General features: G+C 37.2%; 1 long non-coding RNA gene across 1 annotated transcript in view; it reads left to right on the top strand.

Annotated features, from left to right (window-relative positions):
• The first annotated feature begins 273 nt into the window (after nt 1-273).
• The window catches only part of LOC131419552 (uncharacterized), a 72,741-nt gene continuing 65,749 nt past the window's right edge, over nt 274-7,265 (top strand). Inside the window, exon 1 of the long non-coding RNA XR_009223279.1 lies at nt 274-595. This is a non-coding gene — a long non-coding RNA (uncharacterized LOC131419552). The remainder of the gene's footprint in view (nt 596-7,265) is intronic.

Genomic DNA, 7,265 nt, shown 5'->3' with positions numbered 1-7,265 from the left:
GTCAGCTCTCTGAGGATTGCAGCTGGGTGGGGATGGCCTCAGGCACAGGAGCACCCAATTGTTTCAGGCTTTGGAAGGTGGGGCAAACCCCCTATGTGGGTCTTTGAGAAGCACAAGTCTTCTGCAGCTGACAAGCCCTGTCACCCACAGGTCCACACACAGTCAACACAGTCCTGCCCTGTGTGTGCGCCCCGACCTCCCCAAGCAGACCCAGTCTCTCCACGGTGGGAGCCCCACACACTCCACCACCGCCCCACACTCTCCATCCGCTCCTTGTGCACACCCTGCCCCGCTCAAGTTGGCTCAGTTGCCAGGCTGCAGAGAATCCAGTCACCAATCTATGCAGGCCCACAAGTTGCCTGAGGGCTTGTTGTTGGGTGGGGCCAGTCTCTGGGGTGGGCTGCCTGCCCTGGCTGAGCTGGATTAAATCGGTGCTCTAGCAGGTGGGGCAGACCCTGGGCTAGCAGGCCTCAGGGAGAACTCCAATGGCGTCTGTGTCAGCACGCCCACACCGGGCCACAACAATGGCCGCCGCCAGTGTCCCAGTCACCAGAGAGGTCTCACCTCTCACCGAGATGCACTCAGGGCCTATCAGGTGAGTCTCTTGTCACCAAAGCACTGTGCACCTTTCTTTCTGGTGATTTTAGGATGCTTTCTGAAACGGGTGAGTTTGCATGCGGGCCCTTTAAGAGCTGGTTTTAGTTTCTTTGTGAACTAGCTTTTCTGGGGGTGCTCCCCAATGTTTTAGTAGCAGGCACAGTCAGATATTCTGCTGCTGGTCTCGACTGTGCTGGTTCCACAAAATGCCCACAGCGGGGGCGCTCCCCGGCTCAGGACCCCGCTCCTCCAGGGAGGCTGCGGACCTGTGAGCTGCTCCCGGCGGCCGTGAAGCTGGCGGCTTGTGAAGGCGGCGTTTTTCCTCTCCAGAAGGGAGTCTCTGCCTCTTCCACCTCAGTTAGGGTTGTCCGTTGTTGCAGGAGTTCCTCTCATCCAGTTTTCAGTTCTGTCTCAGGGGTAATTTTTCCACGAGTAGTTGTAAATAGGCTGTGTCCACGGGAGGAGGTGAGTTCAGAGTCTGCCTACGCCACCATCTTGACTTCCCCCTTCTAGAATAATTTTTTAAGATCCTTTATGTTCTCTCTTCCTTCTCATGGAATGCTTTTATCCTGGCTGACTCTTTCTAATTTTTATGACTTAAGGTTAAATAACATTCCAGGAAAAAGTCCTTCTTTAACATCCAGTCTAACCACTTGGTAACTATCACATCTCTCCCTAGCATGGACCACTGTCTGATATTTTTCATGCTTGCCTATTATTTGAGATATTGTTTGTCTCTCTTGTTAGAATGTAAGCTCCATGACTTTAAGGATCTTAATCTGTCTTGTTCTACTGAATCCACAGTGACCTAGAGCAGTGCCATTTATATTATATGCAGTAAATATCTATTGAATGAAGGAATGCAAGGCTTTTTGTTTGAGTGAAATTTCAGTTTTAATCTGACTTTAAGAACATCACTTTTCAACATGATTTGCAAGACATATTCATTAAAAATATTTGTAAAATGCAAGCACACTTTCAATAACTCAAGAATAAAAGACAGAATTTATCTCATTTTGAAAATTAGCCTCTGAATCATAAGTGAAAGCTGAAAGACTATTCATAATTTCAAATCGTTCTTTCTTTCTGAAGATAGTCAAATTGTTGTCATGTCAGAAAATTATGAGTCAGTTTGATATAATCTACCTTATTCAATTACATACCATTCTAGAACATTCCTTTATGAGCCAAGAATTTAATTTTGTATATTGTCTCCTAAGCAGCTAGTTGGCTTAGACTGAAAGTCATATATTTGGTTGGAAAGTGCTTTTCCTATAGAGAAAAGTAGAAATTGTAGTGCTATAAAATCCTATCAGTTTTTCTGGAATTTTATTTATTTATATAAAAAATATGGATTGAGCACCTGCAGGGTGCCAGGCACTGTGGCACTTCTCTGGGGCCCTGAAATATGCCAGTGAGGCAAAGCAGTAAAAGATTGCTGCTTTTGTGGAGTTTATACTGCAGTGTGTATGTGCTTTGGGAAGGAGGCAGACCATAAACTATAAACGATAACTGTTACACAAATAATATAAAACCATAAATATAAAACAATTAAAACATATACTTGTTAGAAGGTAGTAAGAACTATGAAAAAATAATTACAGTGCAGAATAAGGGAGATGGTTGTGGAGGCACGGGTTTTTAAAGAGGGTCAGGATTGACCTCATTGAGGAGACATTCGAGCATTGACTTGAAGGAGGTGAGGGAGTAAGCTGCTACAAACATAGCTGTGAGTTGAGAGCCAGCGCTGGAGCTGGTGTGGCTGGAGTGGAGTGGGAGAGATGGACAGTGACAGATGATGAGGCCAGAGAGGTACTGGGTGCCACAACCCGTGAGGCCCTATAGGTCCCTGTAGTAGAAGAAGGCCTGCCCAGGTCCCCCTTATCAGGAACATGCACTGCTCCCCAACTGTTATGAGTGCTCAGCAGACAGAAGCCACATGACCTGGGAAGTTGCCCACTTGCACCCAGCCAATGTGCAATGTGTTGACAGATACGAGTGTTTAAAAAGCTGGTCTCTTCGCCCCAAGTGGGAATAGCTCTGTGATCCATTCGTGCAGCAGAGACTCGTTGCTGTGGATCAGGCCAAAGCACACTTTCTCTGAGATTACATCCGTCCTCAGCTCTTTCCCCTTCTCTATCCTGCGTCACACTCTCCCTTACAGGTTGCATCTGGGATTACACCTTGCCTATATCACTTTTACAAGAATCCTCATCTCAGGCTCTGCTTTTAGAGAGCCCAAACCAAGTTAGTCATTGTTAGCACTTTAGCTTTTAGTCTGTGAGTGAAATGGGAACCATTACAGAGTTTGATAAGTGACATCATCTGGCTTATATTTAGACTCACTCTTCTCACACTTGTGTTGAGAAGAGACTATGGGAGAGAAAAGAATGGGAGCAGAGAATAGGAGAACGGGAGGCTATTACAGCAATCCAGGTAAGAGACGATAGTGGCTTGGTAGCAGTAAAGGTGGTGAGAAGCAATTGGTTTCTGGAGATATTTTGAAGTAATATCATACAGAATATCTTGACGGATCATATAAAATATTAGCATTAACTGTAAAGCACAATAGTGCACTCAGAGGGCTGGTTTATTAAGTGGGCTGTTTTCTGCAAAGCAGTCTTTTCACTTCATTCCCCATGGAAACAGAAGTTAATTAGCCATCTGTTTGATTTTGATTCATTGTTTCTTCACTTCCAAGCTATGAAAATTTAAAAAAGAGTTACATTGAGATCAGTTTCCTTCTGTTGAGGTCAGCTAAAAAATATTTGTAAATTCTAAAAACCTATACTAAAGAATCTAAATACCTAAGTACAGCTCACTGAGAGGAAATATTAGGCCAAACATCTTGCCAAAGAATCTATGTAAACCACTGATGTTTGGAAGTGGATCTGCACCCTAGTGGGTATTTTACCTTCCATGTGCTTTATCCCCCAAATATATCTTTTTTCTAGTTCCTTAAGACATAAAGTTAGGTTTTGATTGGAAATCTTTCTTTTCCAATGTATGCATTTACAGCTATAAATTTCCTTCTGAGCACTGTTTTTGTTGCATTCCATAAATTTTGGTATGTTTTATTTTCATTTTCATTTATCTCTAAGTATTTTCTAATTTCTTTTGTCATTTCTTCTTTGACTTTTTGGTCTCCTAAGAGTGTGGTGTTTAATTTCCACCTATTTGTGAATTTTCCAGTTTTCCTTCTGTTATTGATTTCTTATTTCATTCCACTGTGGTCTGAGAAAATACTTTGTATAATTTCATTATTTTTGAATTCTTTGAGACTGGTTTTGTGGCCTAACATATGATCCATCCTGGAGAATGTTACACTTGAGGAGACGCGTATTCATCTATTAGTGGGTGGCTAGTTTTGTATATGTTTGTTAGATCTAGTTGGTTTATTGTCTTGTTCAAATCCTTGATTTCCTTATTGATATTTGATCTAGTTGTTCTATCCATTTTTGAAAGTGAAGAGTTGAAGTAGCCAATTCTTACTGTAGAACTTTTTATTTCTCCCTTTTTTGTCAAATTTTGCAGCTCTGTTTTTAGGTGCATGTATATTTATAATTTTTATATCTTCTTGGAGGATTGACTCTTTTATCAATATATAATGTCCCTCATTGTCTCTTGTTGCAATTTTTTACTTAAAGTCTATTTGTTCTGATATCTGTATAGACACCTCAGCTCTCTTTTGATTTGCATGTCAAATAGATTTGCTCTCTGTTATTTGCATGGGATATCTTTTTCCATCCTTTACTCTCAACCTATTTGTGTTTTTGAATCTAAAGTGAGTCTCTCATATACAACATAGAGTTGGATCATGATTTTTGTACATTCTGCCAATCTCTGCCTTTTAAATGATGACTTTAATCAGTTTACATTTAAAGTAATTACTGATAACAAACGACTTACGTCTGTCAAATTTTGCTGTTTGTTTTCTATATGTCATATTTTTTTGTTCTGTAATTCCTCCATTACTGCCTTCTTTTGTGTTTAATTGATATTTTGTAGTGTACCATTTTGAATCCCTCTTCATTTCCTTTTCTGTATATATTTTAATTATTTTCTTAGTGATTACTGTGGAGATTTCAATTAACATCTTAAACTTATAACAGTCTAGTTTAAATTAACAACTTAGCTATAATAGCTTCAAAAACTCTGCTCCTATGTAGCGCTGTACCCAGTCCTGTATGTTGATGTTGTCACAAAGTAACTCTGTATACATTGTGTGCCCATTAACATGGATTTATAGTTATTGCTTTAAGCATTTGTTTTTTAAATCATTTAGGAAACAGAAAGACGAGTTACAAACCAAAAAAATACAGTAATATTGGCTTTCATATTTATCCCTCTTACTGGTATTCTTTATTTCTTCTTATGGCTTTGAGTTACCACCCACTGTTGTTTCATTTCAACCTGAGGCACTCCCTTGATCATTTCTTGTAGGGCAGGTCTACTAGTGATGAACTCTCTCAGCTTTTGTTTACCTGGGAATGTTTTTATTTCTCTTTCTTTTATTAAGGATACTTTGTTGGATATATAACTCTTGGTAGATAGTTTTATTTTTCTTTCAGTACTTTAAGTATATTATCCCACTGCCTTCTAACCTCCATGGTCTCTGATGAAAATTCAGCTATTTATCTTATTGAGGATCCCTTGTATGTGAAAAGTCATTCCTTCTCGCTGCTTTCAAGATTGTCTTTGGCTTTTGACAGTTTGTTTATAATGTATCTCAGTGTGGATCTCCTTGAGTTTATCCTATTTGGAATGTGTTGAGCTTCTTGGATACATTGTATCAAGTTTGGGGACTTTTCAGCCATTATTTCTTTAAATATATTTTCCATCCCTTTCTCCCTCTCCTCTCATCTGGGAGACTAAAGTATCCTCTGTTTCCCATATGTTGATTTTTGTGGAAATTGATGTTTTAACACAGAGGTTTTAATTATGTTTAGAGATTCAATGTTTACCAAAAAAATAATTTAAAAGGTAATGTAAAATTTTCAAATTACAATAATAAAGTACAGAAATTTCCAACTTAAAAGTAATTTTTATTTTATTATATCATCTATATTCAGCACTCTTTGAAATAAATCATTTGATAAAAATATTTTTCAATCTGGTAACATTTTAAATTTATAATGGAAAGCCTTCAATGGAAGTAGTAAATACACACACACACACACACACACATACATACACACACACACACACACATGCACACACACATACAGGGTTAGTTCATAAAAATGAAGAGTTAAAAGAGAATTTTACATAAAATCATTAAAATGTGTATTTTATATTATTTTTTAATTTATTAAATGCAGACTTTTCTAACAAATATTGTAATATTCTAATTTTTACTGATGTTCCTCTTCCTTTATGTCCCTCAGAGGATACTTCTTTTTAGAGACCTAATATTTGTTAAACACTAGATAATGTTAATAAGGGTAATAAAAGCAAAAGAGCAGTTTACTATACAATTTGCATATGAGCTCCATTTTGTATCCTTATCTATATACTCATCCTAAAGCCAAAACTTAAATAATAAGATAATTAACACATAGAGTAAGATTAAATCATGTTAAAATTAAGATTTGGAAATGGTCAGATATATTTAATTAAACATTTTGTTTGTTATGTCAATATATAGTATCATACAGTAGAGTTAGTGAGAAAATAAATATGAGGTAGAGAAAAATGCTAATTACTCAGAAAAGAAATAAAAGATAAATTAAAACCTATGCTTACAGGACAAGATTTTTACTGAAGTTAAATTCTAATCGTACATGCAAAATTGAGTCTTTAATCAAACATACTATGTTCTCTTTGACCTATAACATTTTTCTAATTTTAATCATACCTCAAATTTTAAAATTCACTTTAAATGCTGATTTAAAATATAGATTACAATAAAATCTCCTGAATTTCTACTTTTATGTCTATTTGAAGACAAAATTGCATTAATTTGTAAACATAAGCCTTATATATTTAACAATCCCTTGAAATAATTTCAGATGTACCAGAAGGTTGTCTCTATTAGTCAGGTAGACTAATTGCTATAACAATTACAAATTGTCCATAGCTTAATGCCATAAATAATAAATACTCAGGGATCTAGTCTTTATCCATTTTGTTCATCCCCTTCTTCTAAGTTCAGGAAATCCTCTTCACTTGGTCCATGGGTAGGAAAAAGAATGAACGTTGTAGGTGGGAAGTTTTTATGAACCAGATCTAGAAGTTGCAGCATCATTGTCTTCTCATTTTATTGGCCAGAATTCAGTCAAATGGTTATACTTCACAGCAAGAAAGGTTAAAAAAGGTTATTTGGCTTTTTTTTCCAGAAAGAGGAAGAAAAAAAAAATCATTGGTGATCATTGGAATTGTTTGCCCCAGTGGCTAAAAGATACTTTAATATTGACTTGGGATATAAATATTTGGAGGGGTAGAACTAGCTTCCACAACTCTGTATGTAATGGCCAGCAGGCGAAAGCTGCTATCAAGTAGAAACTTTCAATTATAGGAACAATAGCAGTTTTAAAATAAAAATGAACCTAAAATATTGGAACACAATATTTAATGGGAAATTTGACATAACTTCAACAGAATGAGGAATTACTACTGTTGATTCAAGACTAAAGTAATTTGATAGTGCAATATTCATGGAACGTATT

This window comes from Diceros bicornis, chromosome 21 (assembly GCF_020826845.1).
Source record: "Diceros bicornis minor isolate mBicDic1 chromosome 21, mDicBic1.mat.cur, whole genome shotgun sequence".
Taxonomy (NCBI): Eukaryota; Metazoa; Chordata; class Mammalia; order Perissodactyla; family Rhinocerotidae; genus Diceros; species Diceros bicornis.
The sequence above is the reverse complement of the archived record's forward strand: the minus strand, read 5'-3'. Positions and strand labels throughout refer to the sequence as shown.